The 21306-nt window shown below is 30.8% G+C and overlaps 1 non-coding gene across 1 annotated transcript; it reads left to right on the top strand.

The window, feature by feature from the left end:
• Positions 1-17068: 17068 nt before the first annotated feature.
• TRNAT-UGU (transfer RNA threonine (anticodon UGU)) lies at positions 17069-17140 on the top strand. The gene has a single exon. It is a non-coding gene; the product is annotated as a tRNA-Thr (tRNA).
• Positions 17141-21306: the final 4166 nt, after the last annotated feature.

Raw genomic sequence — 21306 nt, 5'->3', positions numbered from 1 at the left:
TTTGTCTAACAAACTTGTTGATGATCTTAAATGTGAAATTAAATCTCTTAAGATGCATGCCAAGTGCTTGATTGCAAAACCTATTGCTAAATGCCTAAAAATGAAGAAAATCTTTGTTGCAATCATGTTGTGAAACCCGATTTTGTGCCTATTGTAAGTTCTGCCTCTAAAAACAAATCAGTGTATATTTCTCCACACAAAAGAAACCAAAAAGTGGAGAGAAAGATTCTTAAGCCAAAACCTTCGTTTAGGTCTCATCCTAGGAATTTAAATGGATCTAAGTTTGTTCCTACTTGCCATCATCATAGTGTGATCGATCATATTAGATCTCAATGTTCCATGTTGAAGAGAGAATAAAACCATATTGCTAGATTCCTCCCTAAAAAGCCTAGTGGACTTAAACACATTGTTTGTCACAATTGTGGTGCTTTTGGTCATCTAATACCTCATTGCTCTAAATTTCAAACTCTTAAAAGAATCATAAGAAAGGAGAAACTTGAGCTTCTTGGAAGTTGTGCTAATAAAGTTAAACTAGATTAGATTGAAAATGATAAGTTGTTGAAGCATATGGTTAATACTCTTACCTCGTTGTTTATGTGCATCTTCGGCTCTTATTCTTCTAACTCTCGTCTCACTTCTCATGAGACACTTACTCCAAAAAATCATTCCATTTGGATGAGAAAAGGTTCCTATGATTGAGCTTTTACTCTTTTGGTCCTTAATCTAATTCTTTCGATCTTTGTAGGACTATTCATGCATTGAATGCTACATCCTCATGCATTTGTACATCATGTATCTATTTATATGCATTGTGTTTGTTGATCTTGCTTTATTGTTTCTGTTTTGAGTGAGTAAAAATCCAAAAACTCATAAAAAGTAAAAAGTCTCAAAAAATTTGATCGCTTATGTTGTATCATATCACATATTAAGTTTGGTTTGGTACCTTCATACTAATGACATAGTGTATTTACGAGTTTAGCTTGTTATATATGCACATTCTAAGTGCGAGCGAAATCTAGAAACTTATGTTTGATTGTTGTAAATAGACTTTCAAACTTGTCATGAATGTCTAGCCAATAGTCTTGATTGATCTTAATACATGCATAAACTTGATCTTATATCTCTCATCACATTTATTTTTATGTCAAAAAACTCTTCAAATGTCAATCTCTAAAAGGAGAAAGAGCTGAAAAAGCCTTGCTTTCAAAACTAGTTAGACTAGGAAAATGTGGAGCAAAATGTATTCAAAATGTATGATACCGAAGCCAAAGGCTTACTTCTTAAAGAAATATAAAAAATTTTATGGCATCGTTGCTCAAAAATTGAGTTGTATTAATAGAAAAGTATGAAAAATGGAAACCAAATGAAAAACTTTCAATCTTGTATCATTTTTTTATTTGAGAGAGTTTCAATTTATGGCGGCTGCTCATGATGATAGCACTTCAATCTTGTATCATTTTTTTTATTGAGTTTCACCCTATATCGGTTGCTTTTGATGATAACTCTTTATCATCAGATTAAGACATTGATCGGTTCTTGGTGTAGGTAGAAATTGAACTCTAGATCTCTTATTCAACTATCAGAGACTTTACCAGTTGAGTTAACTGGAACTCACAATCTTGTATCATTTTACTTTGGTACGAAAGCAAGAAATTTTGCTTAGGGATGCCAATGTATTGGGTCTAGTGGGTTTGGGTTCACATTTTAAGCCCATTAGGGTTTGATTTTTATACCTTAAGTACTAGCATTTGACCGGATAGTGCATCTAAATTACTAAAATATATTTATTATTAATTGTCTTTACATTAAAAAATTAGGCTTTTTATAATAAAAGTAAGTGTACATCTCATTATCTCTTTTTATATTTTATTAATTTAGTATAAAAATCAAGGTAGTTAATATTGTACCGGTATATATACCGGTATCGAAACATCAACGTTTCGTACCAATTTAAATACCGGCCGTACTGGCCATACCGGCTAATTTCGAGCAATACCAGCCAGTACTGGGCGTACCGGTTGGTACAGAAAAAAGTTTTTTTTTTTTTTTCTTTTAAAGTTTTGTAATTTTTAAATTTTGTTAGGGCAGAATGGTAAGTTATTTACATTAATTTATTAGTATTATTTGTTTTCTTTGTATGCAATGGTAACTTTTAAGCTTTCTATTTTTTATAGTGTTTTTTTTTTCTTTTAATTGATACTAAAGTTTAAAACCATGAATAATTAGTTCTGAATTGAGGAAATGTTTTATAGTGAATTTATATTTATTATAATACACACACACACACACACACACACACACACACACACACACACACACACACATACATACACACACACACATATATATATATATATATTTTACACACACACACACACACACACACACACACACACACACACACACACATACATACACACACACACATATATATATATATATATTTATAATATAAAAAATAGCGGTAAACCCAAAACGGTACACCAGTATCGACCGGTATCTGAAATATATCGTATCGCTGGCCAAACCGGTACAGCCTCCGGTACGGTATTGACTCTCTTGGTAAAAATGCTGACTAATTAATGCGTAAATTTTGTTAAACATTATTTTAAAAGTTCAATTATTTTAGGTTAGTCCAACTTGATTTAATTTGTTTAGCCCAACTTTTGTAAGATAAACGAACAAATTTATGTTTTTAAATATACATGTGTGTGTGTGTTATTTTTAATCCAAATTCTCGAACACTGTCATAGATTTTCAACTGACAAATTTTATTGGGGGCAAATGCAAACATACATACAAATGAACGCAGAGAAAAATGGTATAAGAAAGAAGATATATATATATATATATATGGCTAAGGCATAATCAAACTCGAACTTATACTACAGTATATGAAAGGCAAAAAGGTCAATTTGCATAAAATGTTGCTCACTTTATGCCGACGAGCAACCCGAATTTTTGTGGTAGCCTTATCTTTCTTCACTCTCTTTCTAATGATATTTTACTTGCTTTACTACCAATCAAGTGTCTTGTTAAAGCATGATAACCACAAATAATATTATATTCTCTTTTCCCTTCGATGTCAGCTGGATGAGTTAAATATCTCAAAAAAAGCTGGACGAGTTAAAGCTTTGATCATTAGGAATTGTAAAAAGAAGATATACGTTATATATAATTCGAACAAATTAAGGATACAAGCTACCGACTTGGCTTAGTCCACTGATATAATGTAATTTATGTATATATATTTTTTAAAAAGTTATAGAACCACTATATAAATTATATTAATATGAATGCCATTTTTTATTAGATAATTTAATCTAATTAAGTATATGCAAGTTGACAAGTTGAGCAAGAAGGCAAAAGATACAGAATATGATTCGAAAATTAATCCATGATCTCATTGGAAAATAAATATTATTGCAAGTTGGGGTCCATCCTATTGCATATCCAAGAAGATAATTGCTTCTATATCGTATTTTACACTATATTTGGCAAAAACAAGGGAGATGGAAGGGAAAGGAAAGGGAGGAAGAGAGGGGAGAAATGGAAGGAAATATACTTCGGTGGGTCCCACCAATAGAACCTAAACATGTCCTCTAATGGAAAATTGTTGTATACTATAATGTAAGATAAATTTTTAGCGAAAGAAAACAAACATACCTCAAACTATAAAACTGACTAAAGATAATGTATAAATAAAAGGGTTGTTCAAGTCTATTGCCTTTATCACACACGTATATCTTTTTGATGGAGACAAACTATACATATAGGTTAGACTATAGACCTTTTTAGATAAAGATTTGTTTCATAATTCTCCTTCCATCAAGGAGTTTAAAATTTGTAACTTCATGAAATTTATTAATCAAATGGATTATACCAATTGAGAGTTACCAATATAGCATTACACTTAACATGTAACTTTTACAAATAGAAAACTTAAATACATGATTTTTTTCATCTATCACTCAGCATACATGGCATTTAAATAACTTGATAAGGATTTTCACTTTAATATGACCATGATATTACCCATGTCAACTAGTTGTGAAATGCTCTCATACAAATAATGAGTACCTCCTTCCATGTATTATAATGTATGCTAATTCATACACGAGTACTTTATGAGCCATTAATTCTTTATGAATGGACTATCTATTAGCCATTCGGGTCTTGCTTTATACATCCTCACAGATATATCCTCCTTATATATCTCCACAAATATATCTAACTTAAATTACTTAATACTTACACTTTATGTGCACCAAATTAATACATATATATATATACACACACACACACACACAAATATATATATATATACACACACACACATACTTTCTTCACCAAGAATAATCAAATATGTGTCCAAAACATAGAATAATTAGAGAGAAATCGAACACCAAATGAGCTAACAAGTTCCATATGTCCAAAAGACTTTTATAGTGCTTTGTCCGCAAACCTTTAGTTATGAAATTAACGTATATTAGCTAAATAATTTTAATTCAAGAACCTCTTAGTTACTTCATGTCGATATGTTTTCACCATCATTATTCTTAGAGAAGAATATTATAGCCAAGTTATATTTAAAAATCTTTAAAGGTCTCATTATAAAATAAACAACACCTATCCATAATGCTTGTGTTATAGCTTTATAGCATATATGATACCTTACATGGCAAACCTAAATCACTACTTCAAAGTAGTATGCCATATGAGTTCAAGTTACATTTGGTGTAACTCTTGAAAAGTTACACTTTTTTTTACATCGTAGATTTGTAAGTGATCTAACGGCTAAAAAATTATCATTAAATGCTATTACTTTCCATCTCTATCATAATTAATACTAGTATTTTCTCTCTCCTTATTTATTGTTTTTCTAGTAGACCATGTAAGATAAATTAGATAAAAGTTACAGAAGAAAATTTTGAAGCTCATATTGATAATGGAAAACTTACAGCAATAACTCAAGAAGAAGAGACAGAAACTAAATATATTTCAAAAAATTTTATTTTGCATTTTGACAGCTTCACTATGATATAAGCTAAATATGTTTCGAAAGAAAACATACCAAAGCATCGCACTTCACGTAATTCTTAATGAAAAAGACTATACATATTTTATCCAACAATACTCTTAAAGATATATGCTGCACGCATCATTTTCTTTTAATCTTTAAAAAATTTCATGTTTCTTACAATGGTGCATCACTAAACTGTGGTGTTCATTTCACATTTCTGTAGGATTATTACATTACCACTTCTAGAGAACTAGCCCGAATGATTGGAATTCGAAACTATTCATTGCTTTTCAGAATCTTGCATCACTTTTTAGAATCAAGTTCTGGGGCAGCAACTATTCATTGCTGCCCTTTAATCAAGCAAAAACTTTATTTATTTATTTTTTTCAAGTAAAGAAATGCAGGTTGTTAAATATGGTAGTGTGCCCTTTAATCAAGCAAAAAACAATAAATAAAAAGAGAGAGAAAATACTAGTATTAATTATGAATAAGATGGAAAGTAATAACATTTAATGATATTTTTTTAGCCGTTAGATTGCTTACAAATCTACGGTGTAAAAAAGGTGTAACTTTACAAGAGTTACAGCAGGTGTAACTTGAACCCATCTCCATATTTAGGCCTAAAAATATATTTGCTCCCATTAACCTTAAGGTATATACACTGATCAATAACGTTCTCAGTAAAATTAGATGAGGCAAGAACATTAGAGAACCTTTATATACCATTAGCTGGGTGCCTAATTCTTACCTTTTGCAACCTAAAACTTTTATTGGAATTCAAATCTTAGCAGATCTTGTAAATTAATATTAATAGCTTACATAAAACCTTTAACTTTATAGGAATAAATTCTCAAACTCTTACTCTTGAGCAATTAGATCATTCCAATCTTGCACTCAGTTTCTCATTTGGCATATTTTACTCAATGAGATGGGTGGTTCACTACATAAAATAAACTTTGTTGCTTTGAAACTTAAACTCTATTTCTAAATTAACCAATGTCAATTTAATAGTAAATTCTAACATTCCTATGGGTAGAAGTGCATCATGCATGAATTTACTATAAAACTTATTGATAAGACTAGTAAATATAAACACTAAGAATAAAATTTTCCATGCCTATTGGCCTAGGAAAATTCTCATCTTTATGCTACATTCACCATCTCTTATTCCAATTAAATCATAAAAATAATAAGCTCCTTATGGGGCATGGTCACTATCTTCATGAATTAATTGCAACTTAGATGTCTCTATTATGAACGAAGTATTATATATGTGTGTGTGTGTGTGTGTGTGTGTGTGATTATCAACATGACTTAAGATGCTTTGGTCTCTCCCAGGTCATCATGATATTCACTACTTTAAATGGTGTCATGAAGATCAACTAACCCTACTGTTGATCATGACAATATGCACTAAAAAATGGCATGAAATAATATTTCAAAACAAGATAAGGGCAAAGATACCTAAAATACACATAATCAAATTACTAATTTCAAATCTCATATGTAACAGTAAGCTTTATGAAATAATTGCAGAATTACATGCAACACATTTATCCCTATAATTTATTTTAAAAATTTATGGTCTCCAAAACATAAAGATCATTAGTGTTATTATGCCAAATATATTGATAAAAAAAAATGGTCTCTAAAGCAATTCATGATTGAAAATTGTACAAATATCAAGATGAGGCATGTTTGTCATATTGGCCACCATATTGCCACAAACATTTGCCAAATAATTAAGACTTTTATATGCAGGAAATAAACATAAGTACTCGAACTTGATGAATAACAATATCACATTTACTAACACTTTAAGTGTCCTAGCATGTATTTTAATTAGATTATCCACTAGTCCACATTGGCTTATTGTAAAATACTAGATGTGGACAATTTAAGATTAGAAAAAACAAAGTCCTCATGTCGCACATGTAACAAAAAAAAATAAAAAATAAAAATAGATACAACGTATCTACCATTGAACCTATCTAATTCTATATAGATAATAATCATGAAGATTTCAAATTGATACTTCCAATTTCAAAACGCATTGGTAATTCGTTGCACAAATACCGAAAAGAAAAAAGAAAAAAAAAGGATGCAAAACAAAACATGTTTACAAGGTTCCACACTTCCGTGGTCCACATGCTCTATAATGACATCCAAAACAATGTTAACTTCACCCCAACATTAAATTAGAGAAAACAGGCTTTAACCATAGATGATATAGATATACCGTGATTGGAAATGATAGAAATTTCTCAAACTAAAATCACTAAACAACATAGCATGAAGGATGACTATGATATTAAATGTAAGATAAATTTAGAATAGGGGCAAAAAAAAAAAAAAAAAATTCATACCTCCAACTATTACACATATATATATATATATATATATTTTTTTTTATGAAGACACAGGCTATATATATTGGGACCCTTTTAGATTAACATTTGTTCCATAACTATGCTTTCATTAAAGAGTTTAAAATTTGTAACTTCATGGTATTTATTAACCAAATGGGTTATACCAATTGAGAGTTACTTATAGAATGTTACACCTAATATGTAACTTTCATAAATAGAAAACTTAAATACATGAGTTTTTCATTTATCACTCAAATGTGGACCACATAAATTCTTCTAAAGGGGATATAATCTTACATATACTTCCTCCCTCTCACAGAGGGGTGGGTCACACCCATCATAGGACACACCCTTCTATGAGAGGGAGGGAGTATATTCTTAGAGTATGCAATAACAACTCATGTCCTATAAACATATCTACACACAATCACTTTAGATGTAGTTTCTTAATAACATGTACATGTATTTTCTCTTTGATATTAGGGTTCTAATTGCGTACCAAAATTTCCATAGAGTCTCGTAACTGATTGATAACCCAGTTGTGACCTAGGCCAAGGCTTTATGACCTTGGTGACCTTGACATCATCATCAATGAAGATGTTTTTGATGTTCTTAGTCTTCTTTCGGTCGTGATCAAGATCTTTAAGGGCCTTGATGAAGAGTCTGGAGGGATGATTGAGACCTTGCACAGTGAACATTGACTTCTACTGAGGTTCTTGGGTCTCTTTCTCTGGTTTGAGGAATGGAATGGAGAAGGCTGATATAAGAACTGATAAATTAAAAGATTTTGGAAGAGAAAAATAATAAAAAATTTATTAAAATGAAATAGAGAAATTATAAATAGGTTGCTTTTGTCTAGTGACTAGTTAAAATATTAAAAGAGAGTTTAACTAAAAAAAAGATTTGCAAAAGTGACTAGTTATATAAAATAAAAGAGAGAGTTATTGTCCAAAATTTGGATAGAAATAAAATTAGCTTTTTGTTTTGGAGATGCTCTTACTTATGTATAATTGTGTTGTTCAATTATAATTAACAAAATATCTGTCATCTAGTCATGACATCGTCTGCCTTGCACCAGCAGCATGCTTAATAATAGATTCTTCTCTGGAGTATTCTGAGTTAATTCCTATACACATTAAGAATAAATAAATTAGTAGGACTCGCATGATTCAAAGTTGAAAAAAAAAAAAAAATGTTCAAAGTCAAATTGTCTATGTCTTACACGCAATTTATCAAAATGGATTCTATATATTGCATGTTGTGTATTATTATACTCTCAGTCTTGCCTTACATTAAATGATTTGGGGCACAAGCTTAACGGAGAAACTTACCAAGCATTAACAAAACCCTACTTGACAAATTTGTGATGATGTTTTGTGATCTAGGCCAAGGCTTTAATACGAAAGCACGTAAAGTTGTCTCCTTGTTTCATATATAGAGGAATAATTTAAAGGCTAATCCATAAAAAAACTAATTTGGATAGAGAATAAAGAAATTAATTAAGATCAAACAATTACATCAATCAAAAAACAATAAATGAAGAGACATATACCATCAGTACTCAAACATATTACAAGGACCAGTCAAGCCCTTGATTAGAAGTTAGAACTCTATAGTAATTACCAGTTACCACAGTGCATATATGGCAAAGAAAAATGGAAAAAATTTGGTTGGGCAATGGAAGATTGAGATGACCATTGATCACCTTTTAATATGTTTTCAGCTACTTTTTCTGAGTTTTCTCATCCAGAGGCAAGCAAAAGCTTAGGCCACGTTCTAGCATGTGGTAGGAACGCGGACTAGAGCTGAATGCTGATCTCTTTCTTTCTTCTACTTCAACTTCATCTCTGTGTATATATATGTGTATATATATATCTTAAGGTCTGTGACCAACAGAAACCATATATCTATATTATTATTTGATAATCACAGTGGAGTGTACCCGTGTATAAACACTGTCAAATTGAGATATTTTCATGATGATTGTGTTTGGACAAGACTAAAATCTAGTTTATTTTCACCAACTCTGTTTACTACTTTAAAAAAAAAATTTATTTATTATACAAATAAACTAATAAAATAAGCTATCTCAAAGACTCAAACCTATCCTAAAAATCAAATAAAGAACGAAAACGAGGATAGGAAGACAAAATTATATACATTGTTAAAACATGCTGCAAACGAAAGCTTAGATCATAGCAAGTTTTTAGATTTTGTAAAGATTTGTCTCTTGGTTTAATTTAAATTAAAAAAAAAAAAAGAAAAAAAGAAAAAGAGAGAGAGAGAGAGAGAGAAGAATTTCAAGTAGATATTTTTATTTTTATTGATACAATATTGTGATTTCTATCAAAACTGGTGACGGAGTCACAGAAGCTCATAAACAACCCATTAATTGGTTTTAGATTAGGTGTGGCTGATGGCCACAACTTCTTCTTTTTCCCTATGTCGCCACAACCAGTTCATATATGAATGTTTACAACGCTCTTATTTGCTCACTCAACTTGCCAGGCAACTTGTTCATGCTGACCAATCTCTCTCTCTCTCTCTCTCTCTAATTAAGTATTTTATTGCAAATTCCAGCCAAAGCGTTTCTGGTCTCCAAAAATACTGTGGGAGTATTCCCCAATACAAACGAGCAGTTCTTCTTTTTTGGACTCTTATTTATGATATCCATACTGATAGCCACGATCAGTCTCGTTCATTTTCTCCTAGTTTTTTAAACTTGCAACTAGCAAGTCGATATAGTAAAAGAGAAACAGTCCCTTTTAGTCAGGGAATTTATATATTAAATTCTGTGTTGTCTTCAACATTTCACCAATAAAATTTGGAGGTGTAAATGTAAAGAAAGATAAGCTTCTTTATGTATCAGAAGGAATAGTGGAAATCATATTGTTGGATGTTCGTTGCATGTAACCATATACACTGCCTAGTTGTTTTTTCCTTTTATTTTAATAATGTATTATTTTTATATAATTATAGAGATAATAGGGTTTAAAATTTATGACATTTATTTAAAAAATTACTCTATAATCAGGTTAAGACATTAATGGATATCTTTTTAGTGTTGACAAGATTCGAACATAATTACATTATTCGTCAAATATACGCTTTATCAATTAAGCTAATTAGAACTAATTTCTTTTATTGTTAATTTTTTATTTGATAAGTCAATAGAAACAATGGGAAATAGAAGATTCACTGCAAGAAAAAAACTATTTTGCAACAAAGAAACATTATAGTTGCAATAAACATAAATTTGTGCCTATATTATTTTTTGTTGCAATAAAGACTTAAATATATTAATATATCGCATTAATATTTTATTTGTTGCAACAAGTTGTGTGAGAATTCTAAGCAAAAGCCAAAAAAGAAAGGAAGAAGAGTGTGAGAATTGAGAAATTTGTGAATGAGTGATTGAGTGGGTTTTTGAAATGGTGAGAATGAGATGATTGATCGAGCAATCTTTGTGGTTTGGTAGCAGATGCTTGACTTCTGGATCTTCAACTATAAAAATGGGCAGGAATTTGCTTCTATTTCTAACCTGGCTGACATTTGTATCTTATTGTTTAAGTTCGAAGTTCCTCATGAAGTCAAGCATCACCTACCAAATAATCACACAAAAGGCAAAGTTCAGCATTCTAACCCAATCATGATATCCTCCTAAGCACCACTGGTGCATTACAACTCACAAGCAACTGAAACAAGATTTTCATTATCATGTTGTTAATTATATTCCAACTATGTTTAAACTAATATCTTCACACGTTCTTGCCAAAGTATGTATTCTTTACGTTTGCACATTTTCCAAATATACCTTTTTTATTTAGAATCAAATCGGTAAAGTTTTATTTAGTTCTTGCAAAATCAGAAACAAGAATACTAAAGATGTCTAAAGGAATAGACTATATTCAAACCAATAAAGAAAAAGAATGCTTAACTCTCTTGCTTAAGGCATGAGTTACAATATTACCCTACCAGCTAGCATGAGAGAAGGAATTGTTCACTAAGGAATCGGCAATAGATTTTGTATTTTTAACAAAATGTCCAATGGATGAAAGAGGAGCAGGGGCATAGCCTAAAATTTTTACTTGGGGGGTCGAATTGTAGTATTAATATATTAACCAAAGTTCATATTGAATACAAAATTATTAACTTTGATATATTGTTATATTCTTAAATATTAATGAGCATACAAAAATTATATAGTTTATTATAGACAAATAGAAAAAAAAAATCCATAAAAGAACATTTTGCATCAAAATTATGCCTAACGATCTTTAATGGAATAAAGATAGCTGTGGGTGAATCGGGCCTGATGAACCAGACCAACCATCAAGGCAAAGTCCAACATGAAGTCCAAGGCCCATTAAGTGATGTGGGCCTGATACACAATGGAAAGGTTACTCCGAGGCTTCATCATAATGGACCTGATCACTGGCCAAGTATCGGGAGTTAGTGCGGCCCTTCCCGAGGGGTCCTTTAGAAGGAGGGGGTCTGAACTGGTCATGAAAGAAGTCTATACGCAGTCCTTAAGAGGTCGGTAACCAAGAGTTAATGATTATGAAAGGAATCCACTACTGAGCTCTATCCGGTATCTGGAACAAGTTCCAAGGGAATCCTCTGAATTCGTGAGGATCCCTTGGGATTCTGGGAGATATGGGAATATGTGAGTGATTGGGAATAAAAATGATGGCCACCCCACTCACTGAGGGATATAAAAGGAGGTCTAAGCAATGGCTTTAGGGGTTGGAAAAAATAGGGAAAGAGAGTGATAAGAGAAAAACGAACTAGAGGAACTAGGGAAGAAAGGTGGGGGAAGCAGGGAAGAGGGTGAGAGTTAAGAGCTTGGGAGAGGCTAGCTAGGTCAAGGTTGGAGCCCCATTAGTAGAATTGAGATTAAGCCCACAAACAAATAAGTTGAGGGCCCAAGTACTAGCACATATACGCATTCCTCGGTGGCCACAACAGCAATACAAAAAAGTGAATAACAAATCTTAAATACCCATATGCATATCAACACACACATAGTGGCAAAAGAAAGAAACAAAAATAATACTAATGGTAAAATAATAATGATGATTGATGAAAGAAAGAGAGAAGAAAATGCACTTGCATATTCACTTCTTTAAAGAGTCAAGAAGATGATGTTGTACCAAGATTAAAAAAATGGATTAATAGTTTTGGTTGAGATAAGAGTTTTTGTGTTGAGAAGAAAGAAAATGGGGCAATGGGCTAGCACTAGCAGCTACAACAAAGTTCTGTAGGTACCTAAAGATGAAAAAAAAAATTGAAATTATGTTAGGAAATGGGTTGACAATGATGCTAGAGAGTGAGTTATTATCTATTGGATTAATTACAATTTTTTTAGAAAATTGAGAAGACCAATTGTTAGTCATTATCCTTTGGACTAACTATAAATCTTAGGAATAATTGGGGTAGACCAGTAATAAAGTTTTGGACAACTGAAGAGGCCAACTAGAAATCCATTGGACAAACTAGAAATCTTAGAAATAATTGGAGGGGCTAGTTCTAATTTTTTGGTAGGGCTATATCCTATTACTAGTATAGTTGTAGGAGGAAAAAAAAATTTGGGAGGGCCAAGTAGCAATGTAACTCCGCCCTTGAAGAGGAGAATAATCATGTGTAAGCCCTCCGAGCTACTAGCATCTCCAGCATCACCACTGTTGAAGGCATGCAATGATAATTTTTAGACAAAGCTGCCATCACTTCCCCTTGCCACTACGCACCATAATGCCAATCCATGCTTCATTTGTATCTTCAAACAAAATTCATCCAAATTTGTTTTAACTTTGTCATGAGTAGGAGGATTTTCCAAATACCTGATAATTAAGCTTGTGGACAACCTTTTTATGGGGTCATTTTCACTCTCTTCTCTTAAGGTGTGTTTGTTTGAAGGGGAAGTAGAGTAGATGAAAAACTTTGAAAAGAAAATGAGAATGAAATTTTTTTGGAGTGTGTTTGGTTAGGTGGGGAGGAAGAAAAATAAATGGTAGGGCCTAGGTGTTTTCTCACTGGACTCATTAAAAAGTTTTCTCCCTAAAATGGGGAGAAAATTGAAGGAAGAAATTAGAAATCATTTTTGGACAAAAATACCCTTGTGTAGTTGCACACTTCGCACATGGGCTTCGTCCACATTTCTCTTCTTCACTTTTTTTTTCCCTTCCTCCTGGATGTTGCCTCTTCTTCTTCTTCTTCTTCTTCTTTTCTTTTTTCTTTTGATTTACTGGGCAGGTTTTGTCCAGTGCTCATATACTTTTTTTTTTCTTTTGCTTTCTTTCGTGTGTTTTTTTTTTTTTTAACATGATTTTTATTTTTTAATAAATTTAGGTGATTGATTTTTTTTTTGGTTGTTTATCACTTTTTTGGTTTTAATTGGATATCATTTTTTAACAAGGGTATATGTGTAAATATCTACAAACTCACTTTTTCTATTCCTTCTCTTTTTTACTCCTAAGTCCCAACCAAACAAAAAAGAGGGAAATTAAAATTTTTCTATTCTTCTACTATTTTTTACTCCCCCACTTTTCCACCCCTCCAACTAAATGGCTTTAATGTTATCTTGATAACTATATACAATAAAGGCTTTACAATATTTTCTTGATAACTATATACAATAAAGGCTTTAATATTTTTATGACAAGCATTAAATAGTTCTTAATCCCATGAATCACAAATTTATATAATACCCTTAATATCATATGGATTCATTGTTCAAAATATATGAATTATTACAAAACTAGTATGTAGCCCCGTGCGGAATGGATATATTATTAATTATGAGTTTATTTATGTTTAAAAGGCTCAGTTAAGTCTAAATTCGTATTATTAATCAGAAAATTTCATTAACAAAATTTAGCAGTATATATATTTTACACAGAAAGATGAACCTTGGTGACAATGTTTATCCAAAAGATCCATTCACGCTTTTGAATCTTCAATCTCTATTGGTGATTGAAATTTTCGCAGCTTAAAAATTAAAAAAAAAAAAAAAAAAAACTCTCAGAGTTGTACTCATTTTGTAGTTTTACGATGGGTCATTTTGTAACATGATGGACATTTGTGTGAAGAAAAAACATCTGAAGTTTCATGGCTGATAAAAGAAATTCTCTCCAATCTCTTTTTATAGAGAGATAGGTTTGTGCGTGTTTTTATATATCCTTCATAGTTGTATTATCACGAAGCAAGTTCAATGGATTTAAATTGGTATTATCGATTCCCAAAGCATGAGTGTTTAATGTGTTATTAATTTCATCTCATTGGCTTCTGCACATGACAGCAAAATTAAAAATAATTAGATTGTACACGTGTATAGTAAAATTGGACTCTAATTTCAGATTCTAATTGAACAATTGGAATGATAATATATGATAGTAACAACAATAGAAAAATTTAAATAAAATTTCTGATTAAATTGTAACAATCTGAATAAAAAATTCTAGTAGAAAGATAGGGTGGAGTGATCCACTCCAAGAAAGCGACCAAACTTGTGTAAATATAGAATAATAAATTTCTCTCTGAAAAATTTACATTGTTCATAACTTTTACCTTCACTGAAAATTTTAAAAATATTGTAACTCACATCTGTCATCCAGACATCTACAGCCGAGTCCTCTCCAATTCGCGTGAGATTCCATTGATCACTAAGTTCCTTTGCAGCCTGCAAAAAGGATCATCCATCGTTTCACAGCAGTGCTTTCTTCATTGTTATAGATGCCAAACCTAAACAAAAAGCCAAATATAAGGATAATGAATTTTAGGCATAATATGCATCTAATCACATATTAGCAATTTATAACAAATGTAAAGATGCAAACTTTGTAAGTGAATAATAAACAAAACTTAGTGTCAGAACCAAGAATAAAACACTTTAATCCGAAACTCAGTGCAAATGTAAAGATGCAAACTTTGTAAGCAATTTATAACAAAGATGCAAACTCTGCCTTTGCTATCTTTTGGGAAATTATGCAATGTACTCAAACCAAGTTCTTATCACCGATATTAATCTCTTTGATTTTCACATTTGATTGCAAAATCAAGAAAAAACTTAATTAGCACAGTAACTAACTTAACCTGATACATAGAAGTAGTTTTAATGAGAATGAGCCCACATACATTTAGCCACATGATGAGTTCTTATCACTAATATTAATCACTTTGGTTTTCACGTTTGACTGCAAAATCAAGAAAAAACTTAATTTGTACAGTAACTTACTTGACCCGATACATAAAAATGGTTTTAATGAGAATGAGTCTACATATATTTAGCCACATGATGCAAAATTCAATTTCAATTTCAGATTCTAGACACATGGCATAAAATTAGAGTACTAATTTGGAATTCAATTTCACACTCTCTCTGCTTCACCTATTATATATATATATATATATAGATTACTAAAAGTCTTATAACTTAGTGATATTTGCAAAAAGGATCATCCATCGTTTCACAGCAGTGCTTTCTTCATTGTTATAGATGCCAAACCTAAACAAAAAGCCAAATATAAGGATAATGAATTTTAGGCATAATATGCATCTAATCACATATTAGCAATTTATAACAAATGTAAAGATGCAAACTTTGTAAGTGAATAATAAACAAAACTTAGTGTCAGAACCAAGAATAAAACACTTTAATCCGAAACTCAGTGCAAATGTAAAGATGCAAACTTTGTAAGCAATTTATAACAAAGATGCAAACTCTGCCTTTGCTATCTTTTTGGAAATTATGCAATGTACTCAAACCAAGTTCTTATCACCGATATTAATCTCTTTGATTTTCACATTTGATTGCAAAATCAAGAAAAAACTTAATTAGCACAGTAACTAACTTAACCTGATACATAGAAGTAGTTTTAATGAGAATGAGCCCACATACATTTAGCCACATGATGAGTTCTTATCACTAATATTAATCTCTTTGGTTTTCACGTTTGACTGCAAAATCAAGAAAAAACTTAATTTGTACAGTAACTTACTTGACCCGATACATAAAAATGGTTTTAATGAGAATGAGTCTACATATATTTAGCCACATGATGCAAAATTCAATTTCAATTTCAGATTCTAGACACATGGCATAAAATTAGAGTACTAATTTGGAATTCAATTTCACACTCTCTCTGCTTCACCTATTATATATATATATATATAGATTACTAAAAGTCTTATAACTTAGTGATATTATATTTTCCTTTATAAAAAGAATTAGGATTTGATTCTTTATTCCCTATTGTCGTACTATCGAATTAAAAAAAAAAAGAAAAAAAAAAAAGAAGAAAACTACAAAATTATAAGACCATAATTTTGAATGCTATTATATTTAAAAATAGGTCGAATCAAATATTAGAAGTAGAGAAAGAGAATTAGGGTCTGTTTGGGATCCGCTTATTTCGCTGAAACTGAAAATTTTTGTTGAAAGTACTGTACATAAATGTAAAAGTTAATTTTAAATAGTGTAGTGAGATCATGAATAGTACCAAAAGTACAGTGGAGTCCATAAGCATGAGTCTCCAAACTCCCGAGATAGCTATCATATCTAAATGAAAATTGAGTTGGGTGAATTTGATGGTATTAGCATTTAATTGTAAAAGTAAATGCATGGTTCACTAAGTCAATGACAAGTATGTAAAATAATTCTTCCTTTCAGAAATGTCCGGCCCCTATAGCTCAGTGGTAGAGCGTCAGTCTTGTAAACTGAAGGTCTGTAGTTCGATCCTGCATGGGGGCAATTTCTTTTATCTCATCTTTTTGGGTCCTTGAAAAACTCAGGGAGTGTGGGGCAACGCCCATGTGTGCTTGTAACTGTAAGGTTATATAAAAATAAAAGCCCATATAAAAACTGCTCTGTTGCTGATAAAAATAAAAAATAAATAAATAACTTGCTCTTTTGCTTTTTTTTAAAGAATTTTTAAACTATGATATCTACTCCTAATTATAACTCTTTGTTGCTAACTTTGAAATCATGTCACCTACACATTCAATAGCTCCTATCAATTGCGTGTTGTTTAGTTTTAGGCTGTTGTACGTGGAAGGCAGGCCCTGCCCTGAAAAAAAAAAAATTATATATAATATTTTTATAATTATTTTATTTTGTCCACCCTAAATAATTTGAACACCCTAAATTTTATTAAAAAAAAAAAAAAAAAAGGGAAAAGCCCATGAGAGCCCAACAACAATCTTTGAAAAACAAACAAAGAAAAGCCCATTTGGCTATGCACAACATAAATAATCTCTCTCTCTCGTGATTGTGACTTTGTAGACTACTAGGTAGGGCTGCATGTGCAAGGCACGTGCTGGCTTTAGTAAAAAAAAAAAGTAATTAAGTTTAAATTTTAATTATATTTTTAACATGAAGACAAAATATAAATCAATTGATTTTTAAAGTAAATTTTAAAGTGCATATGTATTTTATCATCAAAAGGGACATTAAATTGATCGCATCTGAAAGAAATACAAAGATTATAATAGCTAATATAATACATCATAACATAATATATTAACAAAGTTCAAATATATACACGTGCTTTGAAATGCACCATAGTATAAGTATATAGGTTGTACATACTTCAAATATATACATGTGGATGATATCATAAGTATATATGATTTACATACTTCAAATATATACATGTGCTTTGAAAAGCACCATATGATAAGTATATATGATGTGCAAAAAGAAACCCAAAATGTTGATTTCTAATAATAGGTACATAATGGAGTAACAAAAATGAGGTAATGTTTTGGTGACTTCATTTAGTTATATGAAAAGACAAAGTGATACATTATATATGAATAATGTATCTATTTGATGTCTTGCATTATATAGTTCTTTTTGAACTTCATTTTCATGGATTTTCTTGAGGCGGATCATGAATGGCAATGATGTTGAACTTATAGTGCGGCTCTGCAGGGGTGTCCAGCTTTATTGCTCTCACTTGGATGAGAAAGTTCTTATCAAAGGAGAGCTTGACAAAGCTTTCAATATTTTTGATTCCATCCTATAACCAAATAAGTACACTTAATTAAACTAAAATAAGGATTTGATCAAACTTAAATTGACAAGGTGAGGGAAGTGAATCATTATAATATCATTTTGTAATATCAGTGTTAATAATAACTAAGAATTCAAAAGATTGTCATCCACTAAATACATTAACATTGGCTATTTGAGCTTAAGCCAAAAAAATAAATAATTTTATAACTCCATACAATTACTATTAACATTCCCATTAAATTTCTAAGGTATAGCCAACTATGTACCTTGTTTTTAAGGCATAGCAAATGAAAGCATAGCAATATTATCACAAATTATATTGAAAATTCGATAGGAAGCTAATCTATATTATACACATCAAGAATTAAACTTTCTACAAATCCACAAAGGAAAAAAAAAATCATACAAAGATCTAGAATGAACCAATAAGCGAGACAAAGCATAAAATTAGACACTTGGCAAAATTGTATTTATTAAAAAAAAAAATCTTGAAAATATAAATAAAAAATTGAACAATTTAACTTCATTACCTTTGAAAACTCCAAAAAATTCACAAGAACAATAGAAAAACAATATTCCATCATGTACAAACTAAAACAATCAAACCTCTAAAATTAGGGTTTTTTTTTTTTTTTTTTTTTAAATAACTATAAGAGCCAAACTATTTTATTAGTTAGCTAAGGTTTGAAACTAATTTGGTATCTAACAATTTGAGTCTGTTAGACTCGATTTCATTGTATCAAATCAAGTTTTAAAGACTCGATTTCCATTAGTGTGTAGTTGAGGTGGAGTATTTTAATCCACGTGGAACTCAAGTATTAGAGACTCGAGTTCTCTCCACCATAAATCACAGAATGCAAGAAGAAATCACAAAATGCAGTAACCTAGAAACCAGAAAATGCAGCAACACGTAGGAAGAAATCATAGAATGCAACAACCAGAAAATGCGCAGCATCTAGAAAATGCAACCAGAAAATGTGCAACAACTAGAAAATGCGCAGCAACTAGAAAATGCAGCAACCTAGAAACCAGAAAATGCAGTAACATGCAGGAAGAAATCACAAAATACAGCAACCAGAAAATGTGCAGCAAGCAGAAAATATAGCAACCCAGAAAAGAAAACTCAACACAAACCAACACAGAAACCCAGAACAGTAACCCATAAAACACAAGCAGGCCAACCAGAAAAGAAAAAACCCAGAACATCAACCCAGAAAACACTTTTTTTTTTTTTTTTTTTTTTTTTTTTTGTAATTTATGCTTAAATGTTTCTATTGTGTCAGAGTTTGTTTTCTTGATATATTAAATCATCATTCTCCATATACACTGCCTATTTCACAAAGAATGCTACTGGTTTGGCATCTAAAAAAAATTATGAATCACAATGCTTTCAATTAAGACAAACCAAGAAATACCCACAGCCAAAGTTTGGTCAAATTAAGTTCATAACAAAGACTAATCTCACACACTACAATTATATGTATAGACAATTTTCATAGACTTATACAATGGAATTTGTATAGATTACTCATTAACACCAAGAATATATTAACAGTTGCAGAAAGCTGTTTATAAAACTTACACACAATAGAAAGCTATCACACACAAATCATATGTATAGATAATTTTTATAGACTTAAACAATGGAATTTGTATGGAATTTGTATGGATTACATTTATTATTCTCATAAAGAGCCAAAACGTCAGATCATACATAAAAAATACAAAGTTTTTCATATTTTGTTATAAAAAGTAAAAAATTTAGCTTTTAAATTTTCTGTCATGTTTGTATGTGAAAGTGAATAAACTATTTATTTAAAGATTAGTTATGATTGTTTATTACCTCTGAAGTCTCCTTCATCTATATTCTATATATTACTAAAAGCTGAAGCGTGACATTTATTGCTGCTGAACTTTTGTTGCGCCACCTCATCGCCACGTCATTTGCCACATAATAATTATTTATTATATATTCCTATATTTTTTTACAATATATATATATATATATAAATAGATTATTGACTTTACATATTCATCTTTGTCGATTTTAACATCTTATATATTTCTTTTTTAATTCCAATTTTCCTATAATTTTTTTTACATTCACTTATTTTTTTAAATATTTACACTTTCTTCAACCTTTCTTCTTCCCTTACCTTTTCATCTCCCCATTACACTCTATTTTAATATTATTATTCATCTGGGACTTCATTTCTATTAATTCATGCTTTTTCTAGACCTTTCAATTTTCACTTCTAGAGTTCTAGTATAGTAGTACTTCATTCATATTATGGACAGCTAGACTTTACCATCTTAGGTGTCCTTTTGTAGTCTTTTCCTATTCCTTTTTGTGTGTTACAGTTTAGTCATTTACTAATTAATAAGTATCCTTTCCCTTCTAGTTATTTGAATACACTATAACTTCACATCCAATTTTCTAGTTCTTTAATTAATTTCTCCTCTTTGCCTAAACTTCACAATTCAGTTCTATTATTCAACAAAAAAAAAAAACCCAATTTAGTTCTATTCAAACTAAAATTCTCGGCCGTCACTCAATAAGTCAATGTCTATCTTCTGCAGTCTGCAACCTAAAACTCTTAGGCTCTCTTGGAAAGACTGAAGCTTCTTTGAGAAGCCTTAATCTTTCTCTCTTTTATCATCAATTTCTTTCTTTTCCCCAATTTTTCACAAACAATTGATCAACTCTCTCTCTCGTAAAGTCAACAAATTCCACCAAATCTGCCCTATATCTCTTTGCAACAAATGAACAAGTCCTAGATTTGGAAGAGTTTGATGCTAGTAAAGAGGATTTAGAGTCCAGTGTTTACCGAATCACAATGTAATCTAAGGGTTCTAGTGGGTGTGCAAAGAGCTCCAACAATAGCTCTAGATTTGGTGTA

Source organism: Quercus suber, unplaced genomic scaffold (assembly GCF_002906115.3).
Source record: "Quercus suber isolate HL8 unplaced genomic scaffold, Cork oak 2.0 scaffold_84, whole genome shotgun sequence".
Taxonomy (NCBI): domain Eukaryota; kingdom Viridiplantae; phylum Streptophyta; class Magnoliopsida; order Fagales; family Fagaceae; genus Quercus; species Quercus suber.
The sequence above is the reverse complement of the archived record's forward strand: the minus strand, read 5'-3'. Positions and strand labels throughout refer to the sequence as shown.